Here is a 22,676-nt window from a genome sequence, read left to right as displayed (position 1 = left end):
AAAAGGTTAATTAACAAACAAAAAGGAAGCAACTAAGCAAACACATTCATTTCTCTTCCCCCCATCTCCTTGCTCACGGTTTTTTGAAGAAAAACAAGAAAAAAAATTTCCAAACCCAAGCTCCACTCAATCATAATTCAAGAGGTTTGTTTCTTTAGATCCTATATTTCATAACTAAGAAGAGCAAGTAGTTTGAGTGCTTGAATCAAAGGTTTTCTATCTCAAACAAAACACTTTACTTTAGGGTGAATAGTAACTTTCAAGAACAAATTTTTGATTCTTGATTTTATTTGCAAGGTCAAGGTAGCTTAAGCATAGATTAAGGCTTCCATGAGCATTACAAGGATCTTTCATTGATTAAAAGCTTCAAGGAAGGTATAAAACTTCAAACCCTAGTTTTACTTTAAATATTTAGGAGTGGTTTTGATTAATATAGTTCATGAGAAGCATGATTCTTATGTGTTTAAAGTTTGGTTGGGTTTGTAGTGATTTGGATGATTGAATCTTGTTTATAGTTAATGAAACTTAAGTATAGTTAGTAGTTCATGTTTGTGGTTGAATAAATTGGAAAATATTGAGGATATGGACTGATGTAGTAAGTTTTAGATGAAGTTTGGTTGTATTGGTGGTTATGGGTTGATTTGTGGATGATTGGAGTAGTTAAACTTTGGTAATCGCGTAAGCATAGCCGTCGTAATGCCCGATTTACCTTAGACTGCTTATGTTCTTAACATCAGGACCCGTGAACTCACTATTAGGTTTTGACCATTGCCATGATTAGATAGTTCATGTTACGAGCTTCGTTTTGATATGTGGTTCGCTTGAATCCGATGTACGGTTTAGGAGAAACGACCATTTTAAGTAACGGCGTTTCGCGAACGAACCATTACCCCTCGCCTTACTTTGAAACCTTGGTTAGGTCCTTAAATGACTAATTGGAGTATGAAACAATTATGTAAAGTGGATTAGGCAGTTGGTAGGGTACTCGCGAAAGAATCGCCTTAAAATTCTTAATGGTTTATTTGTTAAAAATGGTGGAGCCGAGGGTACTCGAATGACTTATGTGATTCGTTAAGCGTAGAAGTGATCATAAGCGAACATTAAGGTTCAATTGGTTAAAGTCTATTTTCTTAAGAGACCGGGGTTTAATTCCGACTTATGTTGCTGTTCATAGGTTATTGGACCCACTCTAAGCTTAAGTTTATCCGGGAACACTCAGGCAAGTTTTCTACCCGTTATACTGTTGTTGTGATGTATATATGTTTATGCATTATCTTGTGATAAGTGGATGGTTATTATTAGCAAAGTCTTGCGATATATTGGAGCATGTGATATGATATTTATATGCATGCCTGTTTCGTAATCTTGATATCTAATTGTTGATTCAAATGCTTATAGGTTGCATAATACCTATGCTAGAGATAAGCAGTAGTTGCGTATACCCTTAGTATAGGGGACCCAAAGGTGAACATTTTCTAAACCGGGAGTCGATGTTCCCGAGTATTATATATATATATTTATATATATATAGATATAGTTTTCAAAACTATTACTCGAATAAGGTTTATTCGATAACTTTATTTTATTTAATGAATATTATTTTTGAATATTCATTCGAGGACTTAAGACTCCGCTTATTTTATTTAATGAATATTATTTTGAATATTCATTCTAGGACTTATGACTCCGCTTATTTTATTTAATGAATATTATTTTGAATATTCATTCGAGGACTTATGACTCCGCTTATTTTATTAAATAATATTCTTTATTTTATTAAAGAATAATGTTTCGATAATTAAACTTATTTTCAATTATTCAAATAAAGATTGTACTTTCGTATAAGTATATCTTTGGTTATTTATTATTCATTTCAAGTATGAGTCTTAAAACTTCTACTTCAGTTATTTTTATAAGGATTATCCTTATGGGAATATTATTTAAATAATAATATTCAGATATTTTCTAATATATCAGGACTGATTTATTTCATTAAATCAGCATTACTCCAAACATTCTTAAAAATGTTTTCGAGTCTTCAAATTGATTTTAAAAGTTAGAGCGGATCTCAAAACTCGTTTTCAAATTTAAGATCTTCCTTTCGAAGGGGATTTAAATACTCGCTTAAAAATTGAGGGATCCAGCTCTGTGGTGTATTTTATATTCGCAACGAGGTTGTTGTTTTGATAAATGAATTGATTACTTACCCAACGTTCGGGAAGTAAGTCCATCTAATTGAGTCGGCATAAGCGACATGCCGGGGTACGGTCTATCAAAGTGTAAGTGGCTGGGTGGCAGTCCATCAACGCGTAAGAGGCCGGGTGGCGGTCCAGCACAAGGTCCTAATGCGGCCAGGGTGATGACCGGTGGGGGATTCATCCATCTACTAGTAGAAAAGGTTACTTATTGGTATCTTTGCCTGATCAGCAAGATATCGGGTTTATGCCAAGGTTTTCTCCTTTCCAAATTCATTGGATATTGCAACTCTGTTTATAATTTTCATAACAGAGGTTTTCAAGGAGTGTATGAAATGTATATATATATAGGTGTATATATATATATATCGGGACTTAATGAAGTATCTCCTAACTTCATTATTTATAATGATATTTCAAAGATTGAATCTATCCAAGTCTTTTCTTGTAGTCTCATCTATGTGATGAACTTTTGAAACTGATTATACCTTGAACGGTGGTAGTTCAAGTAGTATTCAGAAAAGATATAAGTATATTGGAGTATCTTGTAACTTCATCTTTTCAACTTATATCTGGTTAATGATTATCTTATGCATGACAAAGATTTTCACAAAAATGTTGAGACAAGGTTAGATATATGAGATCACCTTGCAACGATATTTTTATACAGTTATAAACTGGAACTCTGTGTATAATATGCATGGAAGAGGACTTCCAAGATTTTGAAAAGTATATATACATATATGTTGAATATTTTGCGACTTGGTCGCGTTAAGATATCAAACTTGGTTCATATCTGCTTGACCAAGACTTTCATGAGTATTATGATGAGAATGCTCATATATTGTTAATCATTATACATATTATTTTGGTGGGCTTGTTGCTCACCCTTGCTTTCTTCTTTCATTACACAACAACAGATAGACAAAATGAACAGGACTAAGCTCCCAATTCGTAAGCGGATAGGAAACGTTCCGCAGTTTCTTATAGGCGTTGATGACGCTGTAGCTGAGGTAGGAACTACCAATAGGCCAGGCTTTCAACTTTTGATATACCAGACTTATGTATATTATGAATTGTAATAATGGAAAGGAATATGTTAATTATTCAGAAACCCTTTTAAGGTGTAATGGTTTATAATTATGGAATAAAATGACTTGTGTTATTTTTGGTATTCATCTCTGAGACTATAACTTGTGGTGTGTGTGTATATTATGGGGTCACAGTACACAGTAGTTGGTTGTTTATAAAGATTGAGTGTTATTAAGGGAAATGGAACTCATGACAACCCGGATCCCCGACCCTGGATTTGGGGGTGTTACAACATAAGCACTTGTCGAATGACACCTTTCCAGTGGTGCATGGAATAGTGAAGATTCCAGGATCTTTAAGCTTCAGAAGCAGCTTCTGTTGCAGCACAACACTGCATTCCTCCGTGAGAGAAACGGTCTCTAAGTCATCAAGCTTCACCTTCCGAGAAAGAATACCTTTCATGAACTTCGCGTAACTAGGCATTTGCTCAAGAGCTTCAGCGAAATGTATGTTCATGTAAAGTTTCTTGAACACCTACAGAAACTTCTCAAACTGCTTATCCAACTTTTTCTTCTGCAGCCTCTTAGGAAAAGGAGGTGGAGGATAGATATGTTTCTCCCCTATATTACCCTCAGGAGGAGTGTGCTCAACAATAGTCTTCCTTGGTTCCACTTCTGCTTCCTTCTGCACTTCTTCTTCTTCAGCCTCAACTTCAAATTCTGGAGTCTTAGCTTTTTCAGGATTTACAACCTTACCAGACCTCAATGTAATTGCCTTAACATGCTCCTTAGCTTTCTTCTTGCCTGGCACTTCAGTATCGCTCGGAAGCGTGCCAGGTTGACGATTAAGTAATGCATTAGTAATTTGCCCAATCTGATTCTCCAAGGTCTTGATAGACACAGCTTGGCTCTTGCACATGAGCCTCAACTCCTCTAATTCATATTTTTCATTAGCTTACGGTAGCTTCTGAAGTTAAAGTTGTTGCCTCGGGGCATATTGCGGTTGCTCAAAACCAGGAGGATTATACTACTTTGTTGTGTATGGCTGATAAGATTATTACATCGTATTCTGATTATTACTCCAGCTGAAGTTATGATGATTTCGGTTGTTTGGATGATAAGTGGCTGGAGCTTGGTGTTGCAATCTCTGAAAGTTGCTCACAAATTGAGCTGATTCACTAGAAATAGCACACTACTCAGTTTCATGTGCCCCCGCACAAAGCTCACAAACACTAGTGATTTGATTAACTCCATAATTAGCAAAAGTGTCCACCTTCATCGTCAGAGCCATAAGTTGGGCAGCTATAGCAGTTGCTGCATCTAACTCCAAAATTCCAGCTACTTTACCCTGAGTTAGCCTCTGGAAGGATTCTGGTATTCATTAGCAGTCATCAGTTTGATCAATTCATAAGCTTCATTGTAGCTCTTAGCCCACAATACTCCTCTTGATGCTACATCGAGCATGGGTCTAGAAGTAGCACCCAATCCATTGTAGAAACAGTTTATAATCATCCAATCAGGCATGCCATGGTGTGGGCACTTCCTTAACATCTCCTTATATCGATCCCAAGCCTCACACATAGATTCTCCAGTTTGCTGTGTAAACTGAGTAAGAGCATTCCTGATTGTTGTAGTCTTCGCCATAGGAAAGAATTTAGTGAGAAACGTTTGAGCAAGATCCTCCCGTGTGGTAATAGACCCTGGTGGTAGAGAATGTAACCAACACTTTTCTTTATCCCTCAGATAGAATGGGAAGAGTCACAGCTTAATAGCATCTTCAGTCACCCCGTTAAATTTGAAAGTGTCACAGATCTCGATGAAATCCCTGATGTGCATATTGGGGTCTTCTGTAGGAGAACCCCCAAACTGAATTGAGTTCTGTATCATCTGAATTGTGCTCAACTTGATCTCAAAGGTGTTAGCCGAGATGACTTGTCTGATGATGCTTGACTGAATATCATTGATCTTAAGCCGAGAATAGTCCATCAGAGCCTTAGGTTTTTCTGCTTGATCTCCCATCACTAATAAAGCTGGTTCCTCAACTTTCTCTTCTTCTTCTACTTTCTATTCCTCCTAAAAAACTTCCCTTCGAATCACTACAGCTTCTTCCTCGGCTTGATCCAGAGTTCTCTTACGAGCCCGCGAACGCGTATGCATACACGCTCACTAGAGTACCTGAAACACGACAAGGAAAAGAGTAAGTAAGTAACAATGTCTGAGTTAATGAAATTTAATGATCACTGATGACAAACACATAAACTAAAAGTTAACATCGTACCCCCGGCAGCGGCGCCAAATAATTGTTAGTCTCTAAACACACTCTAAAATTCACGCAAGTATACGCATTCGCAAGTAATATAGAATTATTTCTAGTTCATTCCCACAAGGACAGGCTTAGATTAACTTTGTGATTTATGCACTTATGTAACAATGATATGGCTATTATTCAATGCTAAGATGAATAACAATTTGGGTTTTGATTATGCTACGATTAACTATTGAGAATTATACTAGAGAACATTAACTAATGAGAGTAAAGAGAGTTGAATAATATATTACACAAATATAGGATTCTAACTTCATTAAATACTTCATTCAATAGTCTTTTCATTCTTAACCTTAGCATGTAATGGTGATGACACTAATCAGATAACACGAAACTAATAATCACCAACTTTCGTTGCAAGAATACCATACTACCAGACATCCACAAAAGAGATAGAAACTGAATAGACACTAATTATATTGAGATCCTATATGTCTATAGAATTTGACAGCATAATGGTTTAATGCACAATTTATCTATCTTGATTACATAGGGCAAGTAAGATGGTTAAAATTACCTATGAATCATGCATAACAATAACACATGAACCTATGCTAGCATGGCAAGTTCTAAACCCTTAAATTCACTTTGACTTTATTAAGAATTAACACGCTATCTTATAAGTTCGTGACGCTCATAAGACGAATAAGCACAACCAATACTAGGTTATCATACAATCACCTCACACTAAGGCATCGAAATAATTCAACTAAAGAAATCCATAAATAAATCCGTTAGAACCCCCACGATAAAGATTAGCCTATAATCGGACTCATCATTAACGTGGGTTCTGATGAAAGCATGGTATAATAAATGTAGTCTTTATAAAAATAATAAACCAAGTACGAAACAAGAGTATAGGTTCACGAATAAGAAAAGTAGGCATCCAACATTACAACTTATGACAAAGAATCACAAGTATAAGCTAGATCTTCTTCGCCTTCATTGAATTGTGCTAAAACAGTCTTCTTACGCCTTCTCCTTGTGCTCTGGTACGTCTTTCTTTATGAAAAATGTCTTTATTTACGTATATATATGCTTTAGAATTGAACAGGGCTTCAAACTCTCAAAATCCCAATAGCAACAGAATTTTGCTACCCCGACCTGGCGCGACCACGCGCTTGACCTGCGTGGCGCACTGAGTTTCTGCTTATTGGGCGCGGCCGCGTGCTACTTCAGTGCGGGCGCGCCGTCCTCCTGAATAAAATTCAGATTTCTTTTCTTCTCTATGCTGATTTTGAGCCGGTCTTTTCACGAGCCTTTATTCCAACACCATCCAAACACCAAATTAGCACTACAACCATGATAATTTACCTGATTACCTGGAAAATGCCTACAATACAGAAACACTACAAAAACACGTAAAAGCACCAACAACTTGAGTACAAATACACCAATTCCAAGAGTTACGGAGCATAATAAAGTGTCATAAATACCACTCAACAACACGTTATCTTATATGTTAGCTACGCTCATAAGACGAATAAGCACAACCAATACTAGGATATCATACAATCACCACACATTAAGGTATCAAAACATATTAACTATTAAAATCCATAAGTAAATACGCTAGAACCCCATGATAACGATTAGCCCATAATCGAACTCATCATCACTGTGGGTTCCGATGAAAATATGGTATAATAAACTAGGTCTTTATAAATTGAATAATAAACAAAGTACGTATCTAGAATATTGCGTTCAACAAAACAAGAAACGAGCATCCAAGATTACAACTCAAAATAAAGAATCACAAGAATAAACTAGACCTTCTTCACCTTCATTTTATTTGTGCTATAGGTCTTCTTGGTATCTTCTCCTTAAGCTCTGTTGCGTCTCGTTTTGAAAAATGACCTTAAGTTATCATTATATAGAAACCCTGATTAACAGAGAAGTCCAAAAATCAATCTTCTATTTTAAAACAGGATTCTTGAAACCCGACCTGGCGCCGGCCGCGCACTTCACCAGCGTGGGCGTGCTAACATTCAGTTCATTTGGCACGGGCGCGCGCTATCACAGCGCCGACGCGCTGACCTTATGGAAAAAGTTCTGATTTCTGTTTTTCTTGCTGGTTTGAGATGGCGATCCACGAGCTTACTTCCTGGACACATCTTAGCACCATTTTAGCACCAAAATAATACTAAATCTCCTTGATCCCTGTTATATGCCTGAAATACAAAAACACTACAAAACACATCAAAAACATAAATAACTTGAGTACAAAACATCAATCCAATCCTTTATAGAGCATTTTAAGTGGATATAAATTCCACTTAACACACCCCCAAACTTGAACTGATGCTTGTCCTCAAGCATAAACAGACTCAAAGAATGAGAAATAAAAATGCATGAATGCAAGCTACATGAATACAAACGATCCTGATAGAATAACTTAGCCAACCAACAAGCAACATCTCAATGATGCAGTTATTCACACAAGTTCAAATAAATCTCACAAATCAACTCACAAACCAGAAGTGTGCGTGTGTGCACTTGCTTAACAGATGTACTATCGCAACTAGATCAATATTCATGACTCACTAGGCACAAAGTCCCTTAAGAACTTAAAAACTCGAGTATTAAGGAGTCCACTCGTGATCAATTATGCATAACACATATTTTTTTTCTTTTTTTTCTATTTTTTTTCTTTTTTTCATATGATTTCTGAACGAGTGTGTTTCGCTACATCTCGCTCAACCCTAGACTACTCATATAAAATATGAGCGTGCTACTAGCCAATTGACACCTAGCCACAACAACTAGCAATGAAATCCAATTTTTTTCTCCAATTTTTAAATATCCATGTTATTTTATCATTAAGAGAATATCCTAAATTCTAAATATAAACAAGTGATTAAACGTCGACAAACAAACAAAACATGATCATGATCTAGTATGCAAGCAACCTATAAGACTTAGTAAAATTTTATTGCTTCTAGCATGCAAATCAACTCGATAAGACTTAACATTCCTAAATATGACATCACCACACTTGCATCAATATCACAAATCAATCGGAAAAGTAAACCAAGGGATCATGTTATAATGCAAATGCAACTATATGCAACATACTAATCATGCAAAATAATAAAAAAACTACTACATGGAAAATATGAAACTATATGAACTTATGCAACTATAAGAACTAAACTATCATGAATATGCAAACTATATGAGACACACACATAACATATATTCCTTAACTACCACCCCCAAACTTAAAATATTCATTGTCCTCAGTGAAGGTAATAGTAAGGAATCAGGCACCTACTCAGAATCAGGATCATCACCCTCAACGGGTGGAGTGTCAAGAGTGTCAGGAGGCGGGTACACTATAGTCCTCCCCGAATACTGGCCACTGAATATCAACTCATGTGGCTCTGAATGCATTCCTCAATGCCTGGGTGAGATTATGTGCAAACCGACTATGGATGTCATGCATCGCATCCATCCTCCTCATCAAGCACCTATAATATGCTGAACCCAAACCAGCACTATCATGTGCTTCCTCCTGCTGCTGCTGTTGTTGTGACCCCAAGGGACCAGCCTCACCCAACTCAGCTCTCTATGCGGCTCTGCTGGCCTGAGTCGTACCACCAGCGTATCCCTGAGGTGCTGGACGTCCACCCGGCAAGTGGTCATAAGAATAACCAAGCCCCTTCAGATCAGGCTTCCCACCGTACAACTGCTGCATTCTCAACAACGTCGAACTATCAATCGGGGAACTATGAAGCTGTAGCTGCTCATGTGCGGGCCAATGAACTCCAACGCCACACATAGCTTCGTCACAATGGACACATAGGATATAGAACCCGTAGTACTCCCATGAAGAAACCTCAAAATACCCTGATAAATCACCATTCCAGGATCCACATAGTCTCCCTGAAGAATCCCCCACAACAACCGTGCATGCTCTACAGTAACATCATGCACGTGAGAAGATGGCATGAATGTTGGCAAAAATAAAGGAATTCCATGCACGTGCAAACCTGTTCATGCATGAGGCAGGGAAAGTGGCATACTCATTCGTGCCCTTCTTAAACTTCCAGTGAGTCTCAGGCACACACAGTGTAGCAACGATCAAATCCAAGTTAATATCATCCCCTATATTCTCATTCCAATTCTCCTGCTCTGGCCTCCTATCGGGCTGCTCAATCACCCTCTGAATCGCCTCAATACTATAGTCTACAGTCAACCCCCTCACCACAGTAAAACCATTTTTATCCGCCTTTGCATTCGCGTAAAACTCGTGAACCACACTCATGGGTACAGCAGCGGGTATCTCACAATAAGCAACCCAACCCATCTCCAAAATCATCTCCAACAACTTACCATCCCTCCCTGATGGTAGAAAACCTCGCTCCTTGGCTATAAGCTTCGAAAGTAGCCTCCTATACTCCGCCTCAGCCTCCAGAGTTGCAAACCTTGGCCTCACACCTCCAACACTAGAAGAATCGGTGGTGCTACCGCTAACTTGGGTTCTTTGTCTTTTGGGTGCCATTGAACTTGAACAAGTAGAGAGAAAAGATGTGTGTATAAGAGATTTTTGTCTTTGAGAATTTGAGAAGTGATGGAGAAGTTTGTGTATAAGTGTATGTATATGTAGGAGATTAGGAATTAGTTATGGAAAAGAAGTGGGATTAATGGGAGTAATGGGGGTAATGGAATTGATTTGGAATAAAAATTATGGGAAGTGGAGGGAATTTCGGGTATGAATTGATTTTGTATTCAAATTCATGATTTTCTATTTTTTTTCAACTACAGGGATGCAGCGCAACCGCCCCACCTGGCAGCACGGGCGTACCGTGTTACTGGAAAACCAGCGAGGCCGCCCCGCATACCAGCACGGGCGCGCGCTACCTACTGAAAATCAGCGCCGCCGCCCCGCTTCTCAGCGTGGGCGCGTCGTGCTTCTGTAGTTGAAACTGAATTTTTCCCTTTTTTGATTTGTTTTATGTTTTTCTCCTTGTTTTTTTCTTGCTCTATCTACTAATGTATAACAAGCTTGGGTTGCCTCCCAAGAAGTGCTTGCTTTACATCGTTAGATTGACATAGAATCCTGAGATCAAGTGGAAAATAAAACTGGCACTAACCACCTCAAGGTTTGCCGTATCCCCATAATAATGTTTCAATCTATGTCCATTCACCTTGAATGCTTGGCATGGATCATTCTTAAAAATCTCCACCGCTCCATGTGTAAACACAGTTTTGATAACAAACGGCCCTGACCACCTTGACTTCAATTTTCCAGGAAAAAGACGGAGACGAGAGTTGAATAAAAGAACTTGTTGCCCCGACACAAATTATTTGAGCACTAGACCCCTATCATGCCATCTCTTAACTATCTCCATATATTTTATTATTCTCATACACTTGAAGCCGAAACTCGTCGAGTTCATTCAATTGAATCATTCTTTTCTTACCAGCTGCATCCATATCAAGGTTCAACTTCTTTAAAGCCCAATATGCTTTATGCTCAAGCTCCACAGGCAAATGACATCCCTTATCATAAACCAACTGAAACGGCGACATGCCAAGCGAAGTCTTGCATGCTATTTTATACGCCCAAACAGCTTCATCCAGCATCAAAGACCAATCCTTCCTTGATGGACACACAACTTTCTCTAGAATACACTTGATCTCTCTGTTAGATACATCAGCTTGACCATTAATCTGAGGATGGTAGGCTGTAGCAATGTGATGATTAACATTATATCTCTGCATCATAGCAGTGAACTTGTGATTGCAGAAATGCGATCTCTTGTCACTGATTATGACTCTTGGAGTCCCAAACCTTGTAAATATCTACTTATGAAGAAAATTAAGCACTACCTTCGCATCATTTTTTGGCAAAGCCTTGACTTTAACCCGTTTTGAGACATAATCAACCACCAATAAGATATACTGACTGTTGCAAGATGAGACAAATGGCCCCATGAAGTCAATTCCCCAAAATCGAAGACTTCAATCTCGAGAAGCACATTAAGAGGCATCTCATCCCTCTTAGACATATTACCCACATCTTGGCATCGATCACACTTCAAAACAAGTTGATGCGCAGTCCTTAAATAATATAAGCCAAAACAATCCCGCTTGAAGAATACGAGCTGCCATTTTTTCTCCACCATAATGGCCTCCATAAGCAATCGATTGGCAATCTCACAAGATCCCCCAGTTTCGCTGTACGGAATACATCTCCTGATGATTTGGTCAGCTCCTTGCTAAACAAGAAAGGCTCATCCCACATGTACCACTTCACCTCATGAAAAAACTTCTTCCTTTGAGAAGAAGACTAGTCTGGAGGCATAATATTGCTCACAAGGTAGTTCATAATGTCTGCGAACCACGGTTCTTCCTCTTATACCCCAAACAACTGTTCATCGGGAAAAGACTCATTTATCAATGTCTTATCCTGTGAAGTTACACTTGGATCTTCTACACGAGAAAGATGATCAGCGACTTGATTCTCAGAACCATTTATGTCCTTGATCTCCAACTCAAATTTCTGAAATAAAAGAACCCATCGAATCAGTCTAGGCTTCGAGTCCTTCTTCGAGATGAGATAGCGAATCACAGCGTGATCAGTGAAAACTTTCACCTTCGTCCCAAGCAAATAAGATTAAAACTTCTCAAAACCATAGACAATAGCCAATAGCTCTTTCTCAATAGTAGTATAGTTCAGTTGAGCACCATTGAGGGTCTTACTAGCATGGTAGACCACATGAAATATGTTGTTCTTTCTCTGCCCAAGAACTGATCCAACTGCATAGTCACTTGCATCACACATCATTTCAAAAGGTTCATCCCAATTAGGTGCAGTTATGACCAGTGTCGTGATCAAACTCTTCTTTAAGATCTCAATAGCAACTAGGCATTTATCATCAAACTTGAATGGGACATCTTTCTCTAGAAGATTGCAAAGGGATTAGATATTTTAGAGAAGTCCTTGATGAATCGCCGATAGAAACCCTGCATGACCAAGAAAGCTACGGACTCCCTTAACAGAAATTGGTGGAGGAAGGTTCTCAATGACCACCACCTTGGCTTTATCCAGCTCGAGACCCTTACTAGAGACCATTATGCCTAAGAATGATGCCTTGTTGTATCATAAAATGACATTTCTCCCAGTTGAGAACCAGATTGGTCTCGACACACCTTTTAAGAATTGCGCTAAGATTTTGCAAGCACTCGTCAAAAAATCACCAAACTACAGAGAAATCATCCATAAACACCTCCACATTCTGACAATCATCTCAGAAAAAATGGCCATCATACATATCTGAAATGTGGCAGGTGCACCACACAAACCAAAAGAAACTCTTCTGAAGGCAAAAGTCCCAAACGGACAAGTGAAAGTAGTTTTTTCCTGATCTTCTTGGGCAATGCAAATCTGATTATAGCCCGAATAGCCATCCAGAATACAATAATACTCATGCCCAGCCAATATGTCAAGCATCTGATCAATAAACGGAAGAGGGAAGTGATCCTTCCTCGTGGCCTTGTTCATCTTCCTGTAATCCATGCAAACTCTCCACCCCATGACTGTTCGAGTAGGAATGAGCTCATTCTTTTCATTAACAACAATGATGATGACTCTTTTCTTCGGCATACACTGAACTGGACTCACCTAAGAACTGTCAGAAATGGGATAGATGATCCTGTATCTAGCCATTTGAGGATTTCTTTCTTCACAACTTCTTTCATGATCAGATTAAGCCTTCTCTATTGCTCAACAGTAGGCTTGCTACCTTCCTCTAGCATAATTTTATGCATACAATAAGAAGGGTTGATTCCCTTGATATCTGCTATAGTCCATCCAATTACTGACTTGAACTCTCTCAGAATTTTTAAGAGCTTTTCCTCATCACTACCTGTAAGGTTAGATACAATAATAACAGGCAAAGTAGATGCATCATCTAAAAACGCATACCTCAAGCGTTCAGGCAATGGTTTAAGCTCGAGAGTAGAAGCTTCCTCAATAGATGGCTTGAGGCACTTTAGAGCTTTGTTCAACTCCTCCAATACAAGAGATTCAAAAGGCATATCTAGCCTTCTCTTCCAAGGAGAAACATTCAAATACTATAATTGTTCATCACCTTCATCATCTTTACTATCTGAATTCCCCAACAAGGCCTTCTCTAAAGCATCAAACCTTAGCATTTGATCAAATTCTGAAGTAACCACAGAATCGACCAACTCCACTTTTAAGCACTACTCATTATCAGTAGGGAATTTCATGGCATTGAAAACATTGAACGTAACATCCTAATCCAATACTCGCATAGTGAGCTCACCCTTCTGCACATCTATCAAGGTTCGGCAAGTGGCCAAGAAAGGTCTTCCCAAGATTATGAGAATCTTCTTATCCTCCTCGAAATCAAGAATTACAAAATCAGCAGGGAAGATGAGTTTGTCCACCTTGACCAAGACATCCTCCACAATGCCTCGTGGATATGTAATAGAACGAGCGGCCAACTGCAAGGTCATATAAGTAGGCTTTGGATCAGGTAAGTCCAACTTCTTGAAAATTTATTAGGGCATCAGATTAATGCTAGCTCCCTAAGTCATATAAGCATTTGTCGAATGACACTTTTCTAATGGTACAAGGAATAGTGAAGCTTCCAGGATCTTTAAGCTTCGGAGGCAACTTCTGTTACAAGCACAACACTGTAGTCCTCCATGAGAGCAATTATCTCTAAGTCATCAAGATTCACTTTCCGAGAGAGAATACCTTTCATAAGCTTCACATAACTAGGCATCTGTTCAAGAGCTTCAGCGAAAGGTATGTTGATATGAAGTTTCTTGAACACCTCCAGAAACTTCTCAAACTGCTTATCCAGCTTTTTCTTCTGCAGCCGCTTAGGAAAAGGAGGTGGAGGATAGATCTATTTCTCCCTTGTATTACCCTCAGGAGGAGTGTGTTCCACAGTAGTCTTTCCCGGTTTCACTTCTGCTTCCTTCTGTACTTCTTCCTCCACCACAGCTTCATCTTCCGAAACTTGAGATTTTTTAGGATTTGCAACTTTCCCAGACCGCAATGTAATTGCCTTAACATGTTCTTTTGCTTTTTTCTTGCTTGGCACTTCAGTGTCACTAGGTAGTGTACCAGGTTATCGATTTAACAAAGCATTGGTAATTTTCCCAATTTGATTCTTCAAGGTCTTGATAGAAACCGCTTGGCTCTTGCACATGAGCCTCAATTCCTCCAATTCAGATTTTTCATTATATTGTTGTAGTTGAAGTTGTTGTCTTGGTGCATATTGCGGTTGCTGAAAACCAGGAGGGTTGTATTGCTTTGCAGCATACTGTAGTTGAAGGCTATTGTACCATATTTTGAGTATTGCTCCAGCTGAAGTTAGGATGGTTGTGGCTGTTGGGATGATATGTGGCTGGAGCTAGTTGTTGCGACCTCGAAAAGTTGCGCATGAACTGAGCTGATTCACTAGAAATAGCACACTGCTCTGTCTCATGCGCACCAGCATAAAGCTCACAAACACTAGTGATTTGATTCACTCTATAATTAGCCAAAGAATCCACCTTCATCGTCAAAGCCTTAAGCTGAGCAGCTATAGTAGTAGCTGCATCCACCTCCAGAATTCATGTTACCTTTCCTTAAGGATAGTCTCTGATTTGGGTTATGGTATTCATTGGCAGCCATCAGCTTAATTAATTCATAATCTTCATCATAGTTTTTAGCCCATAAGGCTCCTCCTGATGCTGCATCAAGCATGGGTCTAGAAGTAGCACCCAATCTATTATAAAAGCAGTTAATGATCATCTAGTCAGGCATCCCATGGTGAGGACACTTTCGAAGCATCTCTTTGTAGCGATCTCAAGCCTCACATAAAGATTCTCCAGATTGCTGAGCAAATTGAGTAAGTGCATTTCTGATTGCAGCAGTCTTCGCCATAGGAAAAAATTTTAGTTAGGAACTTTTGAGCAAGATCCTCCCATTTGGTGATAGACCCTGGTGGTAGAGAATGTAACCAGCATTTAGCTTTATCCCGCAGAGAGAATGGGAAAAGCCTCAACTCAATAGCATCTTCAGAAACTCCATTGAACTTGAAAGGAAGCTTTAGAATTAATGGGAGAATTTAACCATGGCTAGAACTTGAAGAATTGAATTTGATTTCCTTGGTGAAGAAGAAGAAGCCGAATTGAAACAATGAAGAAATGGGGGAGAGTTTTATGCTTGCTTCCTTGGTTGCTTCTAGGAAATGGGATTGGTGATATCTTATATTGATTTGATATTCTCCTAGTATAGAATCCTAGGTTTATTCTTGTTTCCAAATACATGGACAAATCTAAGTAGCTTCCTAGTTTACAAGCTAAGCTACTTGTTTTAGCTTCCTTAGTACACTATTTGATTAGCCTTGGTTGATCATCCTATATCTAGCTCACTATTTGATAAAGTAACCATGGTTACTTTCTTACCATGGTTAGTTAGTGCGTTTCGTTTATATAATCGTTTACGCGTTCGCTCGGTCGCTTAAACATTTTTGTAATACTTACTCGTAAATGGTTCGCGACGTAATTCCTTCCGTATTTATTCCTTATGTTTTGAATTATCATACTTGGATATAAATCCGTAGGGTTTTAATCTTGTAATTATATTGTGATTCCCGTAATCCTCGATGAGTCGTAAATATGGTCGTTTTTCAAAGTTCGTTTTCTTCGAAAACTAATAGCGTTTACATACACTCATTTGGTGCGTATAATCATAATATCAACTCTGAAACTCATTTTCTCATGCACTACATAGTGTGGGCTCAAAAGTTTTTCCCGTCCGTCAGAGTTACTATTCATTAAACATTTTACAAGGTCTCAAAATTTGAGTTATTACATACTTTCTCATAAACAAATAAGTAAAAATTAAAAATTAAAATAAACTATCTAATAAAATTTGCCCAAAATAGCCATTTAAAAATAAAATAAACTATAGAAATTCTAAACGTTATTCATCGAGATATACTTACAGACTATAAGTAAATTCGACGGATAAGGTATAGAATTAACGGCTATGATTACAGCAATTCGATGGATGAAGATTAAACAGATATCCGTCGAGATAAAAACTACCCAGAATAATGTTTTATTTTTCAACAGATAATAAAATTCAACGGATGTTCATTTTCTACGGATAATGAACATCCGTCGAGATGTAAATTTTGACTTAGCCAAAATTTCATCTTTATGGGAAAAGTTAAATTTGATTATGGTTGCATATCAAATTGCTTAGACATCAAACCAATTTAGGAATAATTAAGCATACCTAACTCACTTACCAACCTAATAAAGGTGGACTCATCAAGTGGCTTGGTAAAGATGTCTGCAAGTTGCTTCTCACTTAGAACAAAATGAAGTTCCACAGTACCATTTATGACATGTTCTCTAATGAAGTGGTACTTGATATCAATGTGCTTTGTCCTTAAATGCTTCACATGATTTTCAGTTATGGAAATGGCACTTGTGTTGTCATAGAAAATTGGAATCTTGTCCACTTGTAGACCATAATCCAGTAATTGATTTTTCATCCATAAAATCTGTGCACAACAACTGCCAGCAGCAATATATTCAGCCTCGTCTGTAGAAGTGGAGACTGAATTTTGTTTCTTACTAAACCAGGACACTAGCTCTTTTCCTAGAAATTGATAGGTTCATGTTGTACTTTTTCTATCAATTTTACAACCTGCATAATCTGCATCTGGGTAACCAATTAGATCAAAACCAGAATCTCTAGGATACCAAATGCCAAGTTTTGGTGTTCCTTTGAGATATCTGAAAATTCTCTTAATAGCTACCAAATGAGATTCTTTAGGATCAGCTTGAAATATAGCACACAGACAAGTAGCAAATATTATATCTGGCCTACTAGCTATTAAATATAAAAGTGAGCCAACCATGTCTTTATAACTTGAAATGTCCACTGACTTTTCTGTAGTGTTCAATTCAAGTTTAGTGGCAGTGGCCATGGGAGTTTTTGTAGATGTGCAATTTATCAAGTCAAATTTATTTAAAAGTTCATAAATGTATTTAGTTTGACTAATAAATATTCCATCACTAACTTGCTTAACTTGTAAACCAAGAAAGTAAGTTAATTCTCCCATCATGCTCATTTCATATATACTTTACATCAATTTGGCAAACTTTTTACAAAGTTTCTCATCTGTAGAGCCAAATATAATATCATCTACATAAATCTGAACAAATATGCTAGAGCCATTAATATTTTTAAAGAAAAGAGTTTTATCAACAGTACCTCTTGTGAAGTGATTTTCTAAAAGGAACTTTGACAAATTATCATACCAGGCTCTAGGTGCTAGCCTCAAGCCATACAGTGCTTTCAAAAGATAGTAGACATAATCTGGAAAGTTGGGTCTTCAAAACCAGGAGGCTGCCTGACATAGACTTCCTTCTCCAAATCTTCATTCAGAAATGCACTTTTGATATCCATCCGATAGACTTTGAAGTTCCCATGGGTTGTATAGGCTAGAAAGATTCTGATGGCTTCAAGTCTTGCAACAGGAGCAAATTTCTCATCAAAATTTATTCCTTCTTGTTGCAATAGCCCTTAGCACCAAATATAGCTTTATTCCTGACTACTATGCCATTTTCATCCATCTTGTTTTTGAATACCCATTTGGTGTCAATAGGATTTTTGCCTTTAGGTTTGGGTACGAGCTTCCATACCTTATTCCTTTCAAATTGGTTTAGCTCTTCTTGCATAGCTAAAACCCAATCAGGATCCAACAAAGCTTCTTCTACCTTCTTTAGTTCTTCTTGAGATAGGAAGCTGTCGTATAGACATTCTTCTTGAGTTGTTTTCCTAGTCTGCACTCTTGAAGTTGCATCAACAATAATTAGTTCAAATGGGTGATCTCCAGTCCATTTTTTCTGTTGTGGTAGATTAGCTTTAAATGAAGAGGCCTCATAGTTGTCTTGATGTGTGAATGAGTTTTGATTAGAGGAAACTCCCCCTAAGTTTATGGATCTTAGACTTGAAGTTGGGGATCCTTTCTGAGTGTGATTTGTATTGACTTTCAACTCATATTAATGGCGCAACAAATGTTGATCTTTGCCTTTTGACGGATGATGCATTTTGTCTCTCAACGGATGATGCACTTGGTGTCTCGACGGATGTTGAATTATGCGCTTCATTTATTGCTGACTTTTCTACATTATCCTTAGAGATTATTTCTTGATCACTTTCATCTTCACTATCATCACAAATCATCTCAACATTGTCAAATTTGAGGCTTTTATGGAAACCTTCATCTTGCAGTCCTTCAATCTTCTTATCATCAAACACAACATAAACAGATTCCATAATAATGTTAGTTTTGAGATTGTAGACTCTATATGCTTTTCCAACAGCATACCCAACAAAAATATCTTAATCTGCTTTGGCATCAAACTTTCCATGTTGCTCAGTTTGATTCCTTAGAATATAGCACTTATAGCCAAAGACATGAAGAAAGTTTAGTGTTGGCTTCCTGTTTTTGAATAATTGATAGGGAGTCATGCATTTTGCTTGATTGACCAAAGAAATATTCTGAGTGTAGCATGTAGTATTTACAGCTTCTGCCCAAAAGTAAGTTGGTAATTTTGATTCTTCTAGCATTGTTCTTGCATCTTCAATATGGGATCTGTTCTTCCTTTCCAACACTCAATTTTGTTAGTGGAGTCCTTGCTGCTGAAAATTCATGCATGATCCCATTTTCTTCACAAAACAACCTCATAACAGAATTCTTAAACTCAGTTCCATTGTCACTCCTGATTCTTTTAACCTTGAGATCAGGATGGTTGTTGACTTGCCTTATATGATTGATAATGATTTCACTAGCATCATCTTTAGATTTGAGAAAATATGTCCAAGTGAACCTTGAGAAATCATCAACAATCACTAGACAGTATCTTTTCTTTGAGACTGACAATACATTGACTGGTCCAAACAAATCCATGTGCAGTAGTTGTAAAGGTTCTTTAATTGTAGATTCAAGCTTCTTTTTGAATGATGCCTTGATTTGTTTACCTTTTTGACAGACATCACACAGTCCATCCTTTAAGAACTCAACTTGAGTAATACCTCTTACAAGATCTTTCCTTCCTAATTCATTCATAATCTTAAAGTTCAAATGGGACAGTTTCTTGTGCCATAGCCAACTTTCATCTAGACTTGCCTTGCTGAAAAGATAAGTAATAGAATTTGCACTTGATGAGTTGAAGTTAGCTAAATACACATTTTCTTTCCTCACTCCAGTGAGAACCACTTTGCACAAAGCTAGCTGACACTCAAAAGATTATGTTTGAGTCTATCCACTAAAGCAACTTCTTCAATAATGACATTATCTTTAGAAATCAAGCCATATCCTATAGTATACCCTTTGCTGTCATCTTTAAAAGTAATACTTGGGCAAACTCTCTCCTTGAACTCAGTGAGCAGGGTACAATCTCCAGTCATGTGCCTTGAGCAACCACTATCCAAATACCAAAGATTCTTTCTGTTTCCCTGCACACATCAAAACCAAATCAAGTTGATTTTGGTATCCAAGTTTCCTTGGATCCTGCCTCGTTAGCCTTCTATTTAGGTTTCTTAGGATTGTCCCTATTTGACTCAGGTGAATGAGATTCAACCTTGGTCAGTATATTAGGGTTTCGAAAACCATTCATAATTGCAGAATTATCATGCACAGGTTGAATAACATGAATGGCATATTATGTGCAAACATGTTATTCAGTATGGCATGCTAAATGGAATTTGAGGCATACTAAATGCAGCATAGTAAGGATTTTGTACAAATGGCATATTAGCAAATTGTGCATTCATATTATGTGCAGGCATAACAATCATAGGCATTATGGGCATGCTAGGAAATGAGGGAGGTACAGACATAGGTGCAGGCATAGCAGATTTGCAATTAACATACAAATGATTATACTTAACACAGATTTTTCTAGGTACATATTTATCAGGTATGTAGTTGTTATATTTGTTAATTCCTATTTTACCATTCCTATTATTTTTCTTTTTAGATTATGCCTTAACCTCAATTTCCTCCAATCTATCATTTAGTTGCTTCATTGATAGATGCCCCATATTGACTCTTTTATTCTCCTTGATTTGACTTGTTTCTCCTGTAACAAAGTTCTTAAAAACTGATCCATATTTTTCATTTAACTTATCTAGCTTGACTTTGCTAACTGGCTTTCTCTCACTCGATGGATGTGGTTCTTTGTCTTTCGACAGATGAATCTTTTTATCATTCGAGGGATAATCTTCATTATCCATTGAATCCACATCCGTTGAAAGTCCTTCTACCAAACTAGGATCCAGTTTCTCCTTAATCTTTTTTCAGGCTTCCTCACAGAAAGACTCTATACCTTGAACTTTGGTAATTTAAACATGGACATCCCTGATGATTTTGAAGCCTTAATTACCTCATGTTCTCATTTAAGTTGCTTTCTTAAAATCTCCTCTTTCTTTAAGGATTCAGTTAGTTCTTCCTTAGCAATTCTACAATCTATTTTCAGTTTCTCAAACTCAACAAACTGAGTCTCTAACACGGAATTTCTTTCACTTAAAAATAAGTTATTTTCCTTAATTTTTATGTTTTCCTTAGTGATATAATTCTGTAGACATGTAATTTATAGTATCATTACACTCATCTTTAGAAAGGTGTTCTAGATCAGTAGTGATTACATGATTGCTTGAAGAATTAACTTCTGTTTCATCTGATATGGCCATTAGAGCTAGATTGACATAGCTTGTTTCTTCATCTACCCCATCAGCTGCCCAATCATTATCTTGAGTTAGGATAGCCCTTTCCTTTTGTTTGAGCAATTCAAAGTATTTCATTTTCTAATCCACAGGCTCAAACTTCTTCCTTTCAGAATTAGGATTTCTGCATTCACTTGCAAAATGACCACTCGAGCCACATTTAAAACATTTGAATTTGGATTTATCCACCATGTTTCTATTTGGCTTGGTTGCTCCAAAATTCTTTTTGAATTTGAGCTTGGAAAACCTTCTTGACAGGAAAGCTAGATGTTCATCTATGTCTTCCATTTCATCCTGACTGAGATGGTCTTCATGCTCAGCTAGTAGCCCCTTTCCTTTGCCTTCACAAACCCTGGAGTTTGGTGCAAATTCCACAGCTTCAACCTTCATCTCTTTCACTCACTCTTGTTCAGCCACCAGAGCTATAGACCCACCCTTCTTTCTTCCTTTCTCTATCTGCTCATCTTATACCATTTCAAGCTCATAAGTTTTAAGAATGTCATACAGTCTCTCCAAAGTGAATTCCTTGTAATCTTGAGTATTTCTGAGAGAGACAGTCATACGCTTTCGCTCTTTTGGTAGAGATCTAAGGAACTTCAGGTTTGAATCTTTTGTCTGATAGACCCTTCCATGCAGCTTCAGTGCATTTAGTAGTTTTTGAAATCTACTAAATATGTCACTTAAAGATTCACTGTCTTCACAATGAAAGTGCTCATACTGCCGGATTAGAAGTTGCATTTTGTTTTCCTTCACTGGTTCGTTTCCATCACATATGATTTTAATTGTATCCCAAATTTCCTTAGAAGTTTTACAATTGATGACATTGTCAAACATATCTCCATCAAGACCATTGAACAAAATGTTCATAGCCTTCTTATCTTTATGTATTTGCACAATGTCTTCATCTGTCCATTCTGCTTGTGGTTTTGGAATAGTTTGCTCGTTGCCTACAGCACCTTAAGCATCTGTAGCGGCTTTTCTAGGAACATGAGGGCCTTTCTCAATGCAATCTACATAACTTTTATCTTGAGATAGAAGATGCAGGTGCATTTTCACCTTCCAATGTTCATAGTTGTCTTTATCCAAGAACGGGATCTTTACTCCAGCAACAGTTCCTACTCATGTTGTTAGTTGCTTTGATCTTTAAACTCTTAGTGTGTCAAGAGCTTACTCTGATACCAATTGTTAATCCAAGATAATCTAACAGTTGAATTACAGAAGGGGGGGTTGAATGTAATTCTTGGTTTCTTCATTATTTAGGAACTTCTCTAACAAATATATAGAACAGTGCTTGAATATGCAAAAGTGCGGAATGAAAGTTTTGATGTATTCAAACACAAAGT

The 22,676-nt window shown here is 37.5% G+C and overlaps 2 non-coding genes across 2 annotated transcripts; both read left to right on the top strand.

Moving 5' to 3' along the window:
* The first annotated feature begins 4,748 nt into the window (after positions 1 to 4,748).
* LOC141716348 (small nucleolar RNA R71) lies at positions 4,749 to 4,855 on the top strand. The gene has a single exon (XR_012573060.1). It is a non-coding gene; the product is annotated as a small nucleolar RNA R71 (small nucleolar RNA).
* Positions 4,856 to 15,343: 10,488 nt separating this feature from the next.
* On the top strand, positions 15,344 to 15,450 carry LOC141715273 (small nucleolar RNA R71). Its single transcript, XR_012572040.1, has one exon. It is a non-coding gene; the product is annotated as a small nucleolar RNA R71 (small nucleolar RNA).
* Positions 15,451 to 22,676: the final 7,226 nt, after the last annotated feature.

Source organism: Apium graveolens, chromosome 3 (assembly GCF_009905375.1).
Source record: "Apium graveolens cultivar Ventura chromosome 3, ASM990537v1, whole genome shotgun sequence".
NCBI classification, from domain to species: Eukaryota; Viridiplantae; Streptophyta; class Magnoliopsida; order Apiales; family Apiaceae; genus Apium; species Apium graveolens.
Note: the sequence above shows the minus strand (reverse complement) of the source record. Positions and strands in the feature narration are given on the sequence as shown.